At 44.1% G+C, this 22,176-nt stretch overlaps 1 protein-coding gene across 2 annotated transcripts in view; it reads right to left on the bottom strand.

Annotated features, from left to right (window-relative positions):
• ZNF516 (zinc finger protein 516) overlaps nt 1–19,326 on the bottom strand; it is a 101,057-nt gene extending 81,731 nt beyond the window's left edge. For both annotated transcript variants that reach the window (XM_033074496.1, XM_033074505.1), the window contains exon 1: nt 19,245–19,326. The gene's annotated coding sequence lies outside the window, so the exon portion shown is untranslated. The remainder of the gene's footprint in view (nt 1–19,244) is intronic.
• Between the last annotated feature and the right edge of the window lie 2,850 nt (nt 19,327–22,176).

The following is a 22,176-nucleotide window of genomic DNA, read 5'->3' as shown; positions in this document are numbered from 1 at the left end:
AACCAGGAGATACTCAGGTATTTCTTCACAGTTACTCAGATGCTGCAACAGGGGCAATGATTGTGTCAGTCAACACTTGAACTGAAACTGCTGTTTGAGTTTTGGCATAAAAATGCTACAGGTCCCTTAATCTGCACCAGCATTTTTAATTGAACAGGTACTTTTGTTTTCTCTTCCTTTTTACCTCCCAGCTCCCCCAGGTCTCTGCTGGCCAAGACAATGACTTAAATACTTTACAGGGTCTTGAAAAGCACAATTTGAATATTTTCCTTTAATAGTTAACAAATGCAGCATTCTTTTGTAAGAGCAGAGAGACTCAGAATTGAGAAATCAAACATGGGTTTCTGCATGCGATTTCTGTTTGCCACAGGAAACATTCTGTTCTTGTAAAGCACAGGCAGCTAAACCTACGCTTCTGGTAAAGTGTAGGTAGAAAACCTACTACCTGAAAGCAAAGACAAGCAAGGAGGCAGGCTTTCCACCAGAGGACTTCAAAGCACTCCCCAACTCAAACAAAACGTCTCAACGATTCCATGGAGGTGAGCCAGCCCCTCCAGGCTATATCCCTGCCCTCCTGTCTCCACCTCTTCCACTCCTACCCCTCCACCAGGGCTCTGCCCCCCACTCCACGGCCATTACGACAAAGACAGACACCAGGACACGACAGACAGGAGCTCTCCTTTAGGAGATTTGGCTCCTCAAGAAGTCTGGCCCATTGGCCATGAAAGAAGAGACCCATACACCACAAGGCAGAACTACTACGCTATTGAATCTACATAAAGCAACAACACTTTTGTTGCAATTTGCACCACTGCAGTGGTTACATCCTATGTGCAGGGGAAAAAAATAGCACGATCTTGCCATCTAATTTTATTTAAAAGAAAAATAAACCAACTTTTAATTTACAGTAACAAAAACAATCCTAAAGAAAAGTTTATATAAGCTACCTCGCTTACACCGCAACAAGTGATTGTTATATAAATACAGAGTAATTACATCTTAAACCCCCTGCTTTAAGAGACAGATCTCATTAATCTGAAGTAGGATGCAAAGTCTTTTTGTAATGCTTTGCAACCACCCCAGACTATTAAATCTGTAAGATCAGGTACTGTATGACCTAGCTCAAACATGCAGATGCCTGCTATGCTGCAGGATGCCTCACCTATCAGTAACTACAGGAAGAGTAACGAAGCACAGGACAATCAAATCTGACTGCACCCCAGTGACTGCATCCAGTTGGTCTTAGCACACTTCAGCATTCTTGCCGATTGCTAAATCTCAACCAAATCCCTTCCTCCTCAACCTGGCAAAGTTACATAGGACATCTAATGTGTTAATGCTGTTTCTCAGCAGATCTGGTTTTCACCTATGTCAGTGTCACAACCACAAAATAAACAAACGAAAAAAAGTACATGGATTAAATCAAAAAAGAAACCCCAAAAACCACATCTCACAATATTGAATCAGCCACTCCATACCAAATCTTTCCTCTGAAGGAAGGGGTAAGGGATACAGCAGGCTGAGGAACCCACTCATGCCACTCTCTCTTGTTAAGATCACCTCTTCACAAACAGTCACAATGAAGGGTCATGTCTGTTCCTAGATGAATCTACTGATGTGTTTAAAATCACTACAAAAAGAAAATTAAAATACTGTTTAGTTACCCAAAACCTTTTATACTTGCAATACCATGTCCTTGATCTGGAGTGTTCTAAACCAAATATTTCATATCAAAACTAATCGCCTCCTCCCAGATATATCCAATGTTGATACACATTTTTATTAAATTCATGTAATTTTAATGAGCAAGAGTTAGGGTTTGGTTTTTTCAAAGAAAACTAAGTAATTCTCACTAACTTCTTTGCTTTGCAACCTTTCAACCACACGCAAGAGCAGAGTTGTCTTCGCAGTGACACCTGCAGTGACTCCCTCTAAGCACATATGCAAGCAGGCAGTGTCAAAACATGCTTCCTAAAGTGATGCCTGAGAGAAGTTTTTGGCCAGAAGACATCCATATAGGAGTTGCAACATGAAAACTTGCAGAGGGGAGCAGATATGTGCTACCCTGCCCAACCGCCCCAGCTGTCACAACGGGGCATGTGGAGCAACCAGGCAACAAGATCTCACCTATGTTATGTCAGCACTGCATTTATTAAGCTGGTTTCCATTTATGCAAGTTGGTATTTTAGCCTTCCTAAACCTTCTTTCACATTCTCCTCCCTGCTTATAGAAAAATCCACAGGAACAACTGTCCCTGCCTGCTGACTTTGTACCTGCAGCTCTGCCACCCTTCAGGTGCCTGGGCAGAAGCATCAGCTGGGGCTGGAGCCCTCGACCTGCAGCAGGGCTATCCCTGCACACTGGTATTGCATCATATGCCCAACGAGGCTCTTTAATCATCCTGATGATGACAGCTTCCCTTAGGGTAACTTCAATGGGCTGCCTCAGTCCTCTCTGACTGAGCATAAATCACAGCTGACTTGGGAAGAGTACCAAGCTCCTCAACATCTTGAAAAACACAACCACTGGGGAGCTGTAAGGATGAAGACACTTTATAGATCTGAAAACTACATCTGAGCATCAAATGCTAAATCTAGTGCTCAGGGGCACTGTGGATCTCTGACACTTCCAGGAGGACACTGAATACATAAACTTGCGGATGGATTGCACACATTACACTGATACATAAACACAGTGGTTTCACGCAGTAGACAAACTGTTTCTCCTTCCGTTTAAACTACCTGCTTTTACACCCTAGTTAGGAACACTTCAAAAAGAAGCACTGATAGCAAAGCAATTATTTGAGCTCCAAAATTAGGCAATAACGAATCACTGTCTCTGAAACTAAACCCCAAATTTTACAGACTGACCCACATGATCAAATCTTTGCAGTCAGTTCAATAGACTTCCAAGTGGCCACCAGCATCTGCCTACAGGGATCAGCTTACCAGACCAAGGAGTGTTAAATTACAAGCTTTGTACTCATGGCAAGCATGTTGATTAAATAAATAAATAAATATCTATTTTATTATTGGCAGAATGGCAGCCTCATGCAAAAACTTGAAAACCTCTTTTCATTTTGAGTTCACTCTAATATTAGTTTAAAAAATATCAAATCAACAGCATCTTTTAACGTTTATGCAAACAAGCTACACTTGTCCCTGGTTAAACTCTGCCACACTGGAAAAGAACCAGAGATTCATTTCATTGAATGAATTTGGCTTTTAACCTAGACAATAAAATTTACTAGTATAAAAGCTTAAATCCCAACTGGCAATGTAAGGATGCCTTAGGGTACACTGCTTCTTGCCAACACCACATATCCACCTTTAAAGCTTTAAAATAAATCTCCGACTTTTTTTCCACATGTATAGGCATACTCTATATTTGTACTACAAAAAATCAACACTGACTTGCAAGGGTTAATAATATGATGCTTGCTAATATATGACCTCAAACCATAGAGGACTACAGATAACCTACTTCTGGAAAATTGGAAATAGAAGGAAAAAAAAATCTGCTATTTACCAAAACAAAAGAAGCAGAAATACTGAATGACAACAGGATTCTGAAGTCACTCCATTAAACTGGATTGTTATCTTTGGCATCAGGTTCATCATACACTTACTACTATTCTAAGTAAGCACCTTTTTTAACAAAATACCTAGCTAAGTGTCTTCTGTCTTACATGAGGAACTGCAGAAAACAATCTCTGTTTCTAAAGTCATCATCATGACAATATTGCCTTCATTTTCCCATTACCCAGCAAGGCATGCACCATTTTCTGTTAACAAATGACCTGCTGTTTATATAAATACATTCTGAGCATGCAGATCTATGTCCTGTGTAAAAAGAGAACCAAACTGGCCCCGCCTACACCCCTGACCTCTCCATGTCAGCGGGTGGAGATGGTAAAGAGAATCCAGCCCACAGAGTCACAAAGGAGGCAAGGGGACAGAAGCACATCACATTGCACTGCCATAATGTTCCACATCATTATGTGCAGCCAAGGAGGTACTTGTACCTAAAGGGCTGCAGGTATTCTGTTTGCCTGACTTTAAACAGCATCAACAGACACAAAACAAACAATTTCTTTTTTTTCAAAACCTGGTCAGGTAACACCTTTTTTTTTTTTTTCTTTTTTTTCTCCTTTTTCTTTGTTCATGTATGTGTATGTGCTCCTGCCCAGGCAATGCCAAACTCAGGGTAACTGAGTCACACCACCACCCTCTGGGGCCAGGCTGGGCCACCACTGCTAACACTGGCAAACTCCTACTCACGAGAAAGTGCCTCTCAAGTCAGCGAGGCTCCTCAGATGAGTAAGAAGTGCTCACTGATGTCAGTGAAGATTACCCAGTGAGGGCTTTGAAGTTGCTATTTTGTAGTGGGGGGTGTGTGCGCGTGCACATGCACAGGAGCAGACATGACTCCTTAAAAGCCATGAATTCATCATCAAACTACAAGGCAGCACGGCTTACAGTCAGAAAGTGAGATAATGACCCTATGCCATGACCTCAAGGTAGAAATAACCTGGGCGTAGGCAGTACCTACCGATACCAGGATTAACATGACTCAGGGAATACAGGCTAAAATAAAGTATTCAAGAGGCACAAAACATGCCATGAGCACATCTCCTTCTGCCAGCCCAGTTCCCTGTCATCCTGCTCCACTTTCTATGCCACAGTGCCTGTTTAGCACACCCAATGCAAAGCTCTAGTCCAATGTATGCTGATGTAAATTTAAACTAACATGGCCAAAGGAACTGGAGAAACACCACCAAAATGCACAATAACTGAGTAAGGTTTAGCCTCCGGGGTCAAGCTGATGCAATGTCCTAAAGTGATGGAATATATATCATTTTCTGACCACTGTCTAGAAGAAATTACAATGCTATTTACGTGTCCACGGGATGTGGCACCACTTCACTTCCAGTTGCACTGCTCAGGAAATACATAAAAGTAGTATTCGTATCTGTGCATATTTACTATGCCACACAGCTCTTACTAGCTGGCTGAATTACCAAAACCAGAAAGTTGTTGCTGCTGTTTGAAAAAGGAAAGTATCTTTACACTGAAAGAGAATTCCATACACAGTACTTTTCCCCAGGGAAGGGAGCTGTACTCACATGATTATACCCATGATATATGGCATGCTAAACCTTTCCCTCCTTGGTCACTGATCTCTTATGTGACTTTTCCCTACTACCCCTCCGTAATGGACACAAAGAGAGAGGGCTAATGAACCATCCTAATATTTTTCAGGTAGCTGGCAGGTTAATTTCTAGAATGACCCAGGGACACTGGCATTGACATTTCTAGGCACCCATGGTGTGATACAGAACCAGGGCCCCATGATGGTGTTTTCTTGCAAGCCTGAGGCAGGACCAGTTTCTGCAGAGAAACCAGCTGTGTTTGGAGGAGAGCAGAGGATATTTCCACAGCATCACCATACAGGCATCCTTCAGTACCAGGAAGACTGTGGCCAAATTTTTGCCTTGTATTATGCATACACATTCAAATGCCGGATAAGGATGAAACAAAAAAGTTGGCTTCCCCCACTGTAGTAAAATGCACAGTAAATTCAATTCTAATAACTTATTATTGCGAAGAGGACTGTGATAATTAACTGACATTTATTAGCATTTAATTTGACAGCAGATATGCTTTGGAGAACTTTAATGACCCCTTAATGGATCCATACAACCACATGTACACAGAAGAGATACAATCAAGTCCTGGAACTTATTCCTACTGTGTGTTTGTACACATCCCAGAACAGCAGCAACAGATCATCATTGCAACTGGGTGCCACCATATGACAACAGCTTATAATTATACTCTCTTGATAAATCATAATCTTCTGTAAGCCTAAACCGCTGACTTTGTGTCAGATAAAAACAGATGCCTGCTATGTTCCCACGCACCTTTACCTGACCATCATGTTGTGGTTTGATGTAGAGGATGATTGTTAGCATAAGGAACTGAGTAGAGCTACAGAGGCCTCGAAAAGGAAACTGTTGCAACTCCTCATTTTATCTCTCTTTATAATGCTAAAAACATAAAGCTACTACCTCTTTTTAAGAGAGCAGAAACATTACACCCAGCACATTCTTTGCAAAAGTCATCAGAGTTAAGGCTGTAGCAGTAAAAGTCATGTCTAGAAAATGTGCTTTCAGGACAGATTCATGACAGTATTCACAGAAAAGACAGGAGATGAACAACAGACTTCCCAAGTGCTTTTTCTTTTCATGGTTGTTTTTGCTGACATGCATCTTTCATAAACCCAGCTAGTCCTAACAAATTCTATTCATTAACAGCAATTTCTTTCTTAAGGAAGTTTGCTACCAGTGCTAAAAACTAATCAGTCTTAGATGGCTGTTCACATCATGCCTGACATCCTCCTTCTGTGCCAAGAGCCTGGTTTCTCAGCATAGCTTCATCCTTCTCACGGGCCCCTTGCAACACCTGGATTGCTCCCATTTTCATTCTGAACACAAACCTGCTCCACTTCATATTCCTCCTCCAAAAACTCTCATGCTCAGCATGCCACATCCACCCACTCATCCCAAGTCTCTGCCACCTTCCAGTTTTGAGTGCTGACACCAGCTCAAGTTCAGAAATGCGCAACAGCCAGGAAAAAGGGACTGCAGAGCAAAGTACGCCTGGGGGACAAGAGACAGGAGAGGAGTCTACAATAAACGGTGATTTGTGCAGTAGAACCAAGTCTTAAATCCCTTCAAGAAACTACACAGAAGAAAAATTTAGTTACCCCACACACGTGCTTGGCCAACCTCCTCTTCTTCTGTTTAATATCTCCTCTCCAAAACCACCACCACTCTAATTTTATCTAGGGCTCCTTGTGACTGCACATGTTAGGCACCAGACGAAACACCAGGCATCTCCCATATCCTGCTCCTACACAGCTCTGCACACACCCCATCTCATTCTGGTGCTGCTGCAGGATGGCAGAGACCACCCAGCAGACCAGTGCTGCAGGAAATTAAACAAATCTCAGTCAGACCCCATTAATGCATCCAAGACAGCAACACTCAGCAACACTGTACAGGGACATAATGACCAGGGGAGCTCTAGCCACATCTCAGCCTCATCACTCATGAAAAAAAGCATCACCAAAGGGGAATGATTCTTGTATTACCTTGATGCAGGTAACTACAGATTCCTGCCATGGTGATTTCTGATGAAAGAAAGACACCCCCACCTACAGAAACTCAGCATTCCTAGGTACAGGGGAAAGTAGTCTTCCACCTTCAACAGTCTTTCTGGACACCCACAGCTGCTCCAAACACCCATTTCCTCCTCCTTATTTCTGTATGATCTTGCTACAGTCTTTTCTCCTTTAAGGCTGTGTGCAGCTCATCACACCCAGTTTTCTTCTCCTCCAGTTTTGCTGTGCCTGCTGCTTGCACCAGCCCTTCATCACTTCTGAGCAAAGAGAGCGACACTGATGCCAGATGTGCAACAGAGAGATCTTTACACGTGAACCAGTTCATATTGGCATAGCTCCGCTATCCTAAACACAAGGTGTAATTACCTTACTTGTGGGTGGAATTACACAAGGAGTAATTCTGGTTACCTGGTCTTCAATAAACTTCACAGAGCTGGTGTAAGATTCCACAAGAATTGAGTTATGCTAGGTAAAATCCATTGGATCTTAAGAGCATGGTAGGAAAATAGGGAGGACTGTGTGAAGAGCATTTTTATTATTTCTCCGCAAAACTGTTTTCCTACATTCACATGCTGCTACACCTACATGGATATTTTCTTTTTAAAAGGAGATTCACGTTCAAAACTTCATTTTGCATATTAAAATGCGAAACTGAGATTTTAGCCCTTCAAATACTGTTATCTTCTTCAAAGTGTAAAATACAATGAATAAAGCAGAACAAACTGGGTGTTTAAGAAAACAAAAATCTGTTCATGTCTAGCATCTTCTTAAGCTGACAGACTCTCAACTCTCATCATCTTATCCTTTTTCTTACATGTTGAGGAGAGTTTAAGAGATACTGTTCTTCTCCCACAGGGATCAGAGATGACAGAGACTGTACCAAGTAATGAGGTTTTTATCCTGTTCAGAGGAAGTACCAACTCAGAGGGCAGCATTTCCAATCCCACTGAGCCAGCAGGACAGCTTTAAGCTCCCTACACACTCCACAGTAACCTGTGCTGGTGTGCAAACTGAACTGCAGGAGAAAAGACTCAAACCAAAATTCAGACAAATTTCTTGACCCTGTCACTGCCCTGGGCCACTCATCCTTCATCAAGTCCATTACGCTCTCTCCTCCATCCTCCAGGAGCACAAAACTCACTCAAGAGCTACACTTAACAGGTGTGTCCTCCTCTCCAGTCTGATGGTACAAGACTTGAACCTTAGAACACGCAGGAAGCTTGGGCAAGCTTTCTGCAAGGACATAAGAAGACCTAGTCTTTAGAAGGGTAAGGAATTAGCCTGATCTCTTACATCTCAAGGTCCCCATTTCCATCTCTTTTTGCCAGCCTGCCAGATCAGCCAGTCCCCAGAGGATTTCTTTTAAGTTTGTATCTTCCACTCCTCAAACCAACCAAGTCAGCATTTCTCTTCTTGAACTTCTTGTTCTCTCTCTTATCTTCTGTCAGAGCCAAGGACACAAAAACAATTACAGGCTTCTCCACCAATCTTGTTCAGTACTCCACATCTAGCTAAAAAGCTGCAGAAATGTTCACCTGCTATTTCATTGCATTTGACTTAGCAAGAATTGAAAAGCCAAATAAATGTCACTATGTTATCTCAAGCTGTACATCAGGACAAGGTAGCACAGAGTGTGAAAGTCACAGCATCTCCTGGACTAGATAGCAGAAGGTAAGAGTAATATCTAAAGGGTTCCATCATGGTTGTCATCTTTTCATGAGGATTCAGAGGGGATGCCCTGGTTTGCAACTCTATCCCTAGCTCAGAGACATATGTTTGATCTACAATGAAAAGGTGGCAGTTCAATCTCCTGCATTGAAACCAAGAGACACAACAGTAGGCAATTCAGCAGCAGGCATTTAAAATTTTCTTAGTGGCCTGCATGAATTTCACAGATTACTGTTTTGTACCATTTTTCAGACTTCTAACAAGCCAAACCAACCCTTCACAATACCCAGGCTCCTTAGACACCTACTTCAGAATATAAAAAGGGGAAAGGCTGCCCACAATCTAGAAACCACTTTTGAGCTCCAGAAACCCTCCTTCTAAGTGCATCAATCTTCGAAGTGAAATATTAGCAATCCTCGCTTTTTGCACTGCTTACTTTTGTGATGGCAACCTATAATCCCTAATCAACCTAGAAAATAAATGACCGATAAACCAATCTGCTTGTAACCCCATTAACAGATTCTGGCTTCAGTATCAACAGGGTAATTTGCTGAGACTATTTTTAATCCCAGCTGCTAAACCATTAATCCCACAATTTCCACATAGTACTTCCACCACCCCCCAAATTTACTCAAGGTTACCAACAATTTTGCAACTCATTAAAAAGCAGATAAATAAATAGCATTTGCAAATATACACCTCCTGGCACTGGAGAACTGACAGACTCCGATTACTTGGTTGATCCCGTTAAAGCCATTACTTTCTAATTGGAAAGAGTCATTCAGAAGCAAAGCTGTGTGTCTGGCATGTCACTTGACACCTGGTATGTACTGCTCATGATAAGAAGAACTCTCCAATATGCTTGCCACAATGAAAAGAAGTGGGTTATTTCATCACACCACTGATAGTCACAGCTCTCTACTAAAATCTGTTCTAATTTAATGGGACCAAGGTTACCAATATAAATTGTCATGTTTTCTCAAACTGGCATTAAAATATTCTCCAACTATCATTATTAATGTCAATATAAATTATGCATTGAAGATCACAGCATTCATTACTGAGGTAAAATTTATCTGGAGGGAAAGGAAAAAAGAGACAAACAGCAAATCTAATTAAAGCAAGTATTTATAGATTTCATAGAGCTTTTCTCTTTAGTGACGAAAACACTACTTTAAAAAAGGTCTTAAAATAAGCATTCACAGAGCCATCAAAAGCAGTACTAAGAAAGCACTATGTTAATCAGCTAAAGGTACAGTTACACACAGGATACTGCAAAGGGACTGATGTGATAATACACGAGCCTGGTAGTTTATCCAAGGATGTATCAACGTGCTAGCACAAAAATCTGGAAGGCAAACCCTTGGTTTCACATAAGCAGCTACACACAGGAGAAGGAATAGCTGTATTTAGTGTTGGAAGGGTGGTGTTTAATGCTCCTTTCAACTTCTGTAAATTACAACGTCAGCCATTCCTAATTGGTATACATTAGTATTCAAACACCACGTTGAAATTAGAAGCTTAGCAGTTTTTCGGTACACTTATAGACACTTTACACAAACACATGAATAACCTTGTTGAAATATTTTAGAGTCCCAAGGTTAAAAGAAATTACTTTAAGAGACAGATGGTGAGCAACTGGTACCTCAGTGAGGAGTGCCACCGCCTTTTGAAAGTTCTCACGCAACGCACCGTATGGGGCTAACTCCTATTTACTGCACACTTTGGGACTGACTTTGCAGTGGAGCCTCATCTCCTGAAACCCTGAAGATATGCATAGATAGGATGGCACAGGGGAAAGAAAGCCTAAAAATACAACTCCCAGGGAAATCCAAATTCAAAGGGAAAATAAGATACCTTATTCCCCTAACTGCATAGTTTAAGTCAGTCCTTAAGTCGCCTAATTCCTAGTTTTATCATACTTGTGGCTGCCAATGCTGCTCCCAGCTCACCAATACAGGTGCCTCACGGTCTACCACAAAGGAAGCCAGAATGCATCCATTAAAATAGACAACTAAGCAACCTCTGTGTAAAGACTGGTGGACGAGGGGGGGGAGAGAAAGACTTTGCAAGCGTATACTCTACCATCAAAAGAGCAGCTCTAGTTTCAGCCAGCAGAGACTGTAACACCTCGCCCCGCAATCCTTTACAAAACACCGTGTCACTGGCTATTGTTCATAACTCTTCTCGCAAACCATTTCAACATTCAGAGAGCGATTATTTCGTAAGGAAATTATTTCAGAAGGGGAAAATATTGCTTACTCATGAACCTGGTATCATTGTAACAATGAGGCAAAACAGCTACAGACAATTACATTGCACAATTCTAAATGCATCTTTTATTGTACTAGATTTCAAAAAAAGAACATTCTGCAACACTGAAATAAATCAGAGAATAAATGTGACTTGTTGTCAGCTCATACAATATGGGTTAAATGCTACCATATGGTGAGTGCACACACGTTACCCTTTTAAAAACAAAGAACATGGCTAATTTCATTCCCAAATCTATTTTTAAATAAGTAAACGTGACCATTTTAAAATCAGGCTGCAATTGTGACTAGAACACCTCAATTTGCACCAGCTTCTCTCCCTCTTTCTTTACTGAAAACTAACACCACTTCCCTGCTCACCATCTTTTTTAAAAAGACAAGGAAAAATTACTATTCAGTCAGCTTTATCCCCGTAATAAGCCAACACAAGCATTTCTATGCAGTGTAAAAATAGTGACAAGCCAACTCACCGTTCTTCCTTTATTATACCTGCCGGAAAAGCAAAGCATGCGTGCGTGTGTGTCTGTGTGTGTGCAGTACGTTAAAACTCACTGACATACGATCCGGTTTTCAGCAAATACTCACAACAGGACCTGCCCGGCACACAGAGCTCTCGTTTTCTCTGCACCCCCTAGCATGTACTGAGATATTCAGTTTCGGTGCACTCCCAGCCAAAAAAGAACAAAAAAAAAAAACCCAAAGGAAACATATATTAAATACACACAGGGTAGCTGAAGTGGATGCTGTTAATTTGAAAATTGTCTATCTAGCAACTGTGCTATTTTTTTTAATCAATATACTATAAACGAAACACATCAGGAGTCTAAAAATAGCTACAAATTGTAATTACATATGCTTTGTAGTTTTTATTTTACTTTGGAAAGAAGATTAAAAGCTAGATAATTTTAGAAACCAGCCTTAAAGATTCAGGGAGCCACAAAATTCTTCTACTTTGCAATTTGAAGTACACTGTTGGAAAGCATTTCCTTTGGGACATAAATATGACAGCCCCAACATGAAGAAGCAAGCTCCCAACACCACACAGTGGGATGGCAAGAAAGAAAAGGGAGAAGAGTAGACAAAGGAAAAAGTAATTTCTTAGAGATTCTAAGAGTGCCCTGATTACGGATGTAATACTATAAGCTTTAATTAGGAGCTAAGTGCTGTGTGCTAAATTCATCCCCACATCCAGTGCTGTAAATTCAGTCACCCTACTAAAGTTACCTTGGGCTTACCACAACAGCAATGCCAGGCCTACAGCTTCTGCAACAGCCCATAATGAAATGTGGATTTTGTTGAACAAGTGTTAAGCGACACAATATCCTGCTGGTAAAAATTTAATTCTTTTCCATAACCAATCACTTAAATGAAAGGTTAGCAGAAATGAATTTTAAGTAGTCCTCAGAAGGTAAGTAGTCTTGAATCCACAGAAAAGAGCCTCTATTCTTCCATGACTTGAAACAGTTTATAGACCAAAGTCTTCAGCAGCCACTGTCCCAATGTCCCTGCCATGGACACTATGTGCAGCGTTAGCTCACAACTTAGCAGTGATAAACAAACAACTTATCTTACAGCAGATGTGTGCTACTGCTACGAGACCTGCTAGAATGTATTAGGCAATAAATAGTTTGGTAGCAACTTATGAGATGCAAGTTCTGTCCCTCCACGTGCTAATTTAATCTCAGGACGCACGCTTAATGCCCCGTGTTCGTTTGCGAAAGCGCTGCTGCAGTAATGCAGGTTCAGGAATGCAAGAAAAAACTGCTAACACCAAGTGTGTAACAACGCTGATGGGCCTCTGCAGATAACCAAGATGTAAACAACATCAAAAAACGAACAACCAGCATTGAGTAATTATCACACCAAAAAAAAAGAGACCTCGCTGGCTTCAAATGGCAAAGCAGGTTCAGCAGATCAAGAGACCAAACATTTGCTGACTAACAGTTAGGTAATGAAAGTAAACATCTGTAATGAAGTCATCGCCCTAATGAAAGCTGTGTTAACTACCTGGACCATAATCCACTCTCAAGTTTTAATGCAGGTTCACTAATATAATATTTACTAGAATCCTTTTCCTGCTGGAAAAGGAAAGGAAGTTTCATTTACTTTTTAACATAGAAGTGACAACCAAGAAATATTGCTATCTGTTAAGTCGTTCTAACTCCCAAGTACTGTACCAAATTTCTGTGCAATTACAGTGGGTAACTGAAAAACAGAATTTTGCCTTCAGTGTCTGAGTCAGAACAGCTTTATCCTAGCACTGAAGTGTATAAATATTTGCAGCATTTAAGATGTCTGCTTTGAAAAAGCAGTGTTGCTCCAAGTTTCAAATATTTATATTGCAGATCTCTAATCAAATAAATGTGACTTTTTTTTCCTGCTTTTTTTGCCAAACTGCGATTAGGTATCTGGGTTAAGTTTATGGCTAGAGGAAAAAAATGACCACAGTAAGTTTTAGCTGATTAACTGCCAATATAGCTAAGGATTTCAGATACGCATACAGAAACTGTAATTCCACCCAGAATCACCCTCGTGCAACTCCCAGTAGTCAATGGGAGTGGAAAGGGTGCTTATTATGGGGCAGCAGCGGATTCTCAAGCAACAAGTCAATTTTTAGGGTGGTTGTACATGCTCTTATCCAACTGAAGAACATCACATGGTTGTGAAAAACAATAGTAAGTCCATTTCTCCTTTCTGTGCAGAAACCCAATGCCCATTCAGTTTCAAAAGGTATGAATCTACAAATTCATACTTGTGTCTCAAAAACTTAAACAGACACTTTTCTTGTGAAATTTGCAAGCTTGGACAAGTTGCTTCCTGCAAAATACAATCACTTTGCATTTCAGCTTTCTATTTTGATGACTTTAAGAAACGCTTTACTCAAACCCAGATTTCCAGTTAGTACACATATATAGACTTCATCACTCGTCTCAATGAAAGCTTAATGCACTGGATCATTCTGCATACTGCATGTAATCCCAGAGAAGTCCTGGAAGTTCTTGGCACGAACTGAACTCTTCACGGAAGTTAGGCCTTTCAAAGCCGACAGGTTTTGGATCATACTAAAAATAGATACCCTTCATTAGACGGGACCTTAGCATAAAACTCATCAGATCTTGATCACAGAGAACTATAGATAGGTAACTATAGATAACTATAGTTATAGGTAACTACAGACAGATAATACTTATCAGTAATTATAACTACATATACATATAACTATGTAAGATAATATTTATAGGTAACTGAAGGTAACTGTTGAAGTCACCAGCACACAAAGAACTTACGAAAAAAAATCCAAATAAGCAGACTACCCAAAGTTCTCAAGAGCTGGTGACTACACCATTTCTAAGAGGATACTCTTCCAGGTTGCCCCCTCTGGTGTAAGCCCCCACAGCAGAATGCATTTTAAAGGTTATGCATTTTTCAGTCAACTAAAGCCAATAGTCCAGCTTCTGAAGGTGATCTGTAAGATGTTAAGACACGAACATCATCCTTGGCTAAAATGAGGATCAGTTCAACAGGGAGATTCAGAACAATGGCACAATAATTTTCAACCCTTTCAATAAACACTTCTGTACTGATAATTGCTATTATTCAATCATGGTGACAGCATGATACTATGACCAATTATAAAACCATACAATGAACCTATTTTTTTGAGTAAATACATTAGTCACTGCCACAGGAAAACTTCAATCTACAAAATGTTGCTCCATTCTAGGCATATAGAGTTAGTGAGGCCACTTGTAAGTAACAGTAGGTTTCACCCTAGTGATGTAAGCCCTTTTCTGTGATGCACAGAGAAATAGTCGTTCACATTCATGGAGGGACTAATACATAGTTTGTCTCCTACAGGAGTTTAGAAGGTCGTGCTGAGCTTAGATAGGGGCCCTGCTAACAAAGACCACTCCTCTCTTCAAACATATTTCAGATCATTCCTTAGGACAATGTTATTCTCACTGATGCTTTATTTCTTCTCTCCTTCCTATAAGCATTATCTTTGCATATTAATCTAACAGTTTAGAGGGAGGGCTATAATGCCCTATTGTTCACGCAGTAGTCTGTTCACAGAGTACTTATCACTAACTAGGTGCCACTTCAACACCACTCAGTTTTACAGGAACTAAAGGCTTGAAAACAAACCCCAGGCAAGAATTTCTAGAGATAGCTAAAAACCACTTTACACCAGGAGCTAGTAAAGGTGTGTTTGTGCCAGTAACACAGAGCCCCATGCAAATGACTTTATTATACAGAGCTCATTCAAGATGGCTATGGCAGCTACTCTTGTGAAACTGAAGATGTCTCCTGGAATATCTGCACCTTGATAATTACACCACAGGTGCTCCTATGTAACCTCAGCTTCCAGTTTCAACAAGAGGAAAGCTCCAAAAACCATTGTGTCCACTCTGGTGGGACTGTGTTGGGGTACACAGAGTAGCAGATAACCAGGCTGCTGATTGTGGGTTTGCTCTGACAGAAGTGAAGGACACTTAGGCAGAGAAACAAAGCAACAACGTTCACTGAGAGACAACTCACCCCAGCCAGCTGCCACAGACAAAACTACTGGAGCAAAACTACCAACATGCTCCCTGCCAAGATGAAACTTTTGCTCCTGTTACCAACACCCCTTCCTGGCACTGCTCCCCCCGAAAAAAGCCAATATCTCTTACAATGCAGTTACATTACTTATAGCCAGCCTGGGGGGCAAGCATATGAGAGCCTCACTAGAGAAGCCCAAGATGCACTGCTATCCACACCTGCCCATGGGACACATCCACAAACACGGGGACATGAGCACACACATGCACCCGCTTCAATGAAGCCTTCCCCCACCCCACAACCATGCAAGCCTCATTCTGCTCATATGCCATTCTGCACATACCCAGAAGGACCTACAGGCACACACATCTGGATCCCATGCAGCAGTGCAACATACCCCATCTCTGCCCTGCATCTGTGCACACACACTCCTGTCCACCTGCTGCAACACCGCTCCCAGCCCTGCATGCACCTGCCCCGCATGCAGCACCCAGATCCCCAGAATGTACTCACACACACTGCCCCCAGCCCCATCCACATATCCCTCACAGGGCAGCTGAAGGTCACTGCCCTGCCACAGGGTCAGCATCCTCCTGCTTGGTCCAGGACACACAGGGCAGTAAAACACACCACTAGCAAGCAATGGTCAAAAATCAGGACACACAGCACATCTCACAAAATAAAACTCAAGGCTATCGTCCTACCCATACACCATGCCCAGTGATGGGAGCACAAGCGAAATCTGACAGACAACAGTGAAAAAGACTCCCCCTCTCAAATCAAAATCAACGCATGTTATACCACTCAATTTTTGTTTAAAATTATGCTTTTTGGGTTTTTTTAGGGGGGGTGGTGGGGGGAGAAGCCAACGAAATACACGGTTGCCAAGTCGAGTTAATGAAAAACCCTTTGGCTGTTAACTCATTTAGTGCAGCAAGCATGAAATAAGGTCCGTGGCATGGGGCCAAAGCGCAGCGGCCCTTTGCCGGGCGGGCTTCTGGGACCTCTCCCCGGCCGCACAGGAGCCGGCCCTGAGCACGGGCACAGACTCTCCAGAAACCGGCGAGACCGCCTCAAAATAATAAAAATAATAAAGTAAATGCCACAAAAAATCGAAGTATCCATGACCCCGGCAGGCCCGAGGAGCTTTTCCATAAAGGCGCTTTTGCACCCACTTCCAAATAGCAGCCGGATCCCGGCGCTGCGGGGGGAACGGCGAGGGGACAGCGGTAACGAGGGCGGGCCGGGGGTGCGCTCGGAGCGGGGCAGGGCAGGGCAGGGCAGGGCAGGGCAGGGAAGGGCAGGGCAGGGCAGCGGGAAGGCGGCGGCACGGCGGCTCCTCGTCCCACCTCGCCGCGCCCCGACACCCCGGGGCCGAGCGGAGCGGGGCCGGGCCGGGCCGGGCGGTGGCGGGGGGCGGGCCCGCGGGTTGGGGCCGCCCCGGCGAGGCGGGGCTGCCGGCGGGCGGGGGCTCGGCTCCGCGTTCGGCCGGCCCCATTCCCCAACCCCCCCGCACCTCGGCACCCCCCGCGTCCCTCCCCGCCGAGGAAACTTCTCCGCTCGCTGGGAGAGTTCGGCTCGCCGGCCGGGGGAGACGCTGGGTGCGAGCGGGGGGGCGGCGGGGAGCGCCCGGCAATGGGGAGCGAGGGGAGGAGGAAGAGGAGGAGGAGGAGGCGGCGAGAGAGTTGCGCCTCTCCCCAAAAAGGGACTTTGACCCCGCACCGCTCTCCAGCGGACCGCGAATTACATATTTTTGTCACAGGTCGGATTCTAACGCACGTCGACACAGCGTCTAATTTATGAACTCATCAGCCTAATTTCATTATTTAATCATGCGCCCAGCAATCGTGTTTCCTTAAGAAAGGACTGACCTATTTTTGGCTGGAGATAAACGATCATGTTAACAGATGTTAATCTTGTAATCTGTTTTTCCTGTAAGCACTTCGCATACCCGCGTTTCAGACATTAAAAAAAAAAAAAAAAATTAAAAAATCTTGCCCAAACGACTTGACGTCACGATTGAGTTCTTATTAAAAAAAAAATCTCGCAGTGGTTTCAAAGACATTAAATCTTTTTCACTTTATAAATGCTGATTTGTTCTGCCTCAACTCCCACAGGCTTTTATTTGCATTTCAAATTCCACAGGTTACACCAGTCGCCTTTTCAGAAAATGTACACCAACAATAAGGCAGCAAATGGGGGGGGGGGGGGGGGGAGGGGAACCCTGCATCTGGATTAAATAAAGAATAGAATTAATGTTTCGAAAATAGTCCGAGCAAAATTATATTCGCGCGTCCAGTGCCCGAGCGCCTCCGTATCTATAGGGGTAATGTAAAGGATAAGCTGTGGGCACACACAATGCGCATTCCCCAGAAGATCCCTGTCTGCTGCTGGGAGCTTATTAACGCTCCTAATAAATGGTGCTGACTCCAAACCGACACTTTTCGGCTTAAAACACAGGGTTTGTCTCCAGCAGTTAATTGCAGAGGTTAGCTGGTTTGAGGGGAAAAACAACGGCCGGCTGTCATGCTCCACACGCCTCCCCACACGTACTGCCAGTTCCAGCACCCCACCTTCCTCCCTTCATAGCAAACTTCACCCATCCAAACTTTCCTCAACTTGCCCAAGTGCTTAATTCGCATGAGGATCGCGACTCGGCGCTATGCTAATGATCACCGAAGATAGTAATGGGGGGAGGGAGGGAGGGACGAGGAGGAGGAAAGCTTTTATAGCACAAAATGTCTGGAACTGCATTATTTCTATTCTTCTTTTCTCTCCCTCCCTCTCTATCTCTCTCTCCTTCCTTCCCTCTTCTCGACCCCCCCCTTTTTTTTTTTAGCATGTACATTAAACTCCCTGCCTCCCTCCCCCAACCCACCCGCATCAAACGGGCTATTTTTCCTCTTCTGGAAATAATCGCTACGGAGACATTGTCCTCCGAGTCCTCCTCGCTGTCTATATGTGAATAATTGTTTTCTCTGCCCGCCCACCCCCAACTTCCTTTGATAAACTGTGTACTTCTCTAACGGGGATCACGCAGCGACCGGCTCGCCACGGAACCGAGAGCGGCTCGCAAACAAGGGGGGCACGCACGGACACAGCCCCGCACCGGGCACTGCACCCGCACGCTGAATCAATACCGGCGGGGCTCGGGGAGAAAGGGGGGCAATAACCCGCTTTTAATAATTGAAGTGGCTACTCGGGGCTCGACGACCCATCACCCACCTTCTACAGCCGAAGCTTTTTACTTTAAAGTGCGGCAATTTGTTCTTTGTCTCTTAATGGATTAATATCGCAGTCCGCCCCCCCCAACGCCCCTGACGGAGCGTACAAAGCCAAAAGGCTGCCGGAGCCCGCAGGGCTCCCCCACCCCCCGGCACCACCACTGCAGCAAACCCGACCTCCTCCTCGCAGAACAGCGCAAAGTTACCATTTTGGAGCTGCTCCGATGACCGGGGGGACAGTCCCCGTACCCCGGGGGAGGCGCGAAGTTGAGGGGTTTTTTTTTCCCCCCGAGGGGCACAGCCCGAGGACCCCCCGCCCCCCGGGCCATTCCCCCGCCCCGCCGCCCCTCACCTCCTGCGCGGCCGGCGGCGGCAGCGTTCGGGGAAGGGCGCGCCGAGCCGCTCTGAAGGTGAAACCACGCGCCGCATGCGAGCGGCGCCGCGCTGCACATGATCCGCCGAGCGGCTCCACTGGCGCGGGCGGGGGCGGCCCCGCCGGCCCCCGCCGCGCTCCGCGCACCGCCCCCGCCGCGCCCGCCGCGCCCCGCCCGCCCCGCCGCCGCCGCCGCGCGTCCCCCGGCGGCCGCGCTGGTGTGGCCGGTGCCGAGCCCGCTCGCACCCGCCGGGGACCATTGTGTGTGCGGGGCAGAGTTGGGGCGCGGGTGCCGCCGCCCCCGGGCGCTGCGGGAGCGCGGGGGGAGGAAGGTGGGCGCCGCGTTGTGCGGGAGCGCGGAGTGGCTCTTCTGCCCACCGCCGCCCCGGTTCCCACGTACCTCCTCCGCTGCGAAAGGTACGGGCTGAGTTGCCCCAGATGCATTTCTATGACAAACTTTTTTTTTTTTTTCTTTTTATTTATTTTTTTTCTTGGCGAATTCCACTGGTAAAATATTTATGGATCTATTGAAATGCGCAGAAACAACAACATTAAAGTCCTCAATCAAGATCAAAGAGGAATACTGTTCAACAGCCACGCTGGGGAAGTTGAAAGACCTCCGAACAAATCAATCTGCCATATGGCTTTGGAAAGAAAAAAAATAAAAAACAAGCAACAAAAATGCCCCCCCCACCCCCCACCCCTTCCTATGGCTGAAAAGTTTAATTCTTGTTTTCCTGCCTGTTTGCGAAGCTCGGTTTAATCACGCCAAATCTGTGTGTGCCACGGGCGAGAGGAGTGTGTTTAGTCTATGGCTGGGAAGCCTAATTTAACGCTCGGTACTAGACATCAAGGGTGTGGATAGAACCTTTTTTTTTTTTTTTTTTTTTTTTTTGCCTTTCTTTGTCTCGTAATGTGCGATGTGCCGTACAATTGGTACGGAGCGGTTTTGACGGAGGCACGGTGTTATGTGGACGGCCCGGGCCGGCAGAACCCCATCATCGCCCCGGGCACCCCGGCTCTGAGCTCCCCGCCCGAGTCGCCCCCCGGCCCGGGCCGGCCCTTCCTGGGCGCACCGGCCCCGCTCCGCCCTCCCTCCGTCTTGCACTTGGGACGCGAACTGCTCCGGCGACGAGAAGAAAACAAAATCGGGGCGGGGGGAGGCTTTAAATCCTGCCCTTTCCAGTGCTTATTACAAGAACCCTCAGAATAAAGGGAAGGGGTGGGGGGCAGCGAGCGAGAGGGGAAAGTTGGTAATGAAGGATACACGAATCATAAAATGTAAGCTATGTGTGATTAATGATCTGCACTAATTTGTATAGCAGGCGTGTTAAAGGTCATTGACAATTGTTGCTGCTTTCAGCATGAATGCCTGAGTGGGATGTATTTGGGACAATCAAATTTAATTCTAATTTACAGAAAAAGAAACAAGTAGACCTGCATAGCAGCTGGTCAAAATACAGAGAGGATGCACTTTAAAAAATGCACGTTGCCTATTCTTCAAAAGCAGTTTCGTTACATTAATGTGGTGTCTTTAAGTGCCTCAATAGTAAATAACGCATCTGGAATGTCTGGATTTTGTCCCTTATGCATCAGCATCTTTCCTGCATACTTTTTCAATTGCAGGCCAAATTGGGTTCCCAGTTACTCCAGAAGTGCAGCATTTTGTGGAAATTCCGAGTTCTCTGGTGCCAGATTTACCTGTCAGTGGACCAGAGTATATGTCACCTCTCTCAGCCTGAAGAATCCACCCCAGGCACACGCCTATAACACAAGCGTGTAGATTCTCTAATCACAGTGTATATAGTACTTTAGCATTTCTTTACACAAAGAGTAAGAAATCCATTATAAATCAGCATTCCTGGGCAGTATTTAGAACTACAGTATTAAGCTAACAATTTCCATATGGTGAAAATTGACAAGTCAGAGCAATGAAAGGTGCATGAGACTTCTCAACTCCTCTACCTAAAAATGTGATTTTTATGACCTACTCCTTTTCTCTCGGAGCCTGTACAGATTTTTTTCCTTAGACAGTAAAACATGAGAATACACAACACAGTGCTTGCTCTATTACTTGACAGAGTAATGCTTAAAATGCTTAATATTTTCCATATTTGGTTTCCATAGGGCCCAGTTTTATACCCCTTGTTCTCATTAGAAAGTAGGAGGCTACAGGAGTGAAAGGATTGGAGAACCCATCTCAAGCTTAGTACACGAGGGGTATTCCACTTTAATGGAAAGGCAATTAAAAATTCAGAAGATGCAGAGACCTTAAAAACAATCAAGCGGTATATTAATTTCACGGAAAGTCACCAGCAGAGTTCCTCTGTCCATGTAATTTTAAATAGGAGATTTTCTCACATTTCTTCTGCTGAGCCCAGCACTTCTGGGTTTTAAAAGCAAAACTGAAACAGTGTAAGAATTTATAGACTCAAAAGATATGCAGGACATATCTGCAGAATATCATTGATGTCATTAGAAATTTCAGGTAGAGATGATGTTCTTAATGTTCAATTCATTAGTAATGCAGCATTTCTATGGGTGACTAATTTGTTTGTAGACAGTTTACTCATTTTATCTTTGCCAGAAATCTTCCAGGAGATGTCCTCCAGTTTCAAATTCTTTAAATTACAGTATTTTGTAGGAGAATGTCAGCGATATTAATGGCTCAATACGTGTTTTACTATTTATAGACTTGCATGTATAATAATTCTGGCTAATGAAATACTTGGAGCAGGAAAGCATTTATTTACTTTTGCTATGGTCTATAAATTATTTGTTCAGCGTTTGGGACCAGGCTTTCTCAAGTTAGGGAAAATGGCAGTTTGATGAAATTCTGTGCGATGACTTGTCTGCATAACTTAGCCTTCGGAGTGATTGGTGGAAGTTTAGATAAGAAAAGGTTCCCAAG

This window comes from Catharus ustulatus, chromosome 1, assembly GCF_009819885.2.
Source record: "Catharus ustulatus isolate bCatUst1 chromosome 1, bCatUst1.pri.v2, whole genome shotgun sequence".
Classification (NCBI taxonomy): Eukaryota; Metazoa; Chordata; class Aves; order Passeriformes; family Turdidae; genus Catharus; species Catharus ustulatus.
The sequence above is the reverse complement of the archived record's forward strand: the minus strand, read 5'-3'. Positions and strand labels throughout refer to the sequence as shown.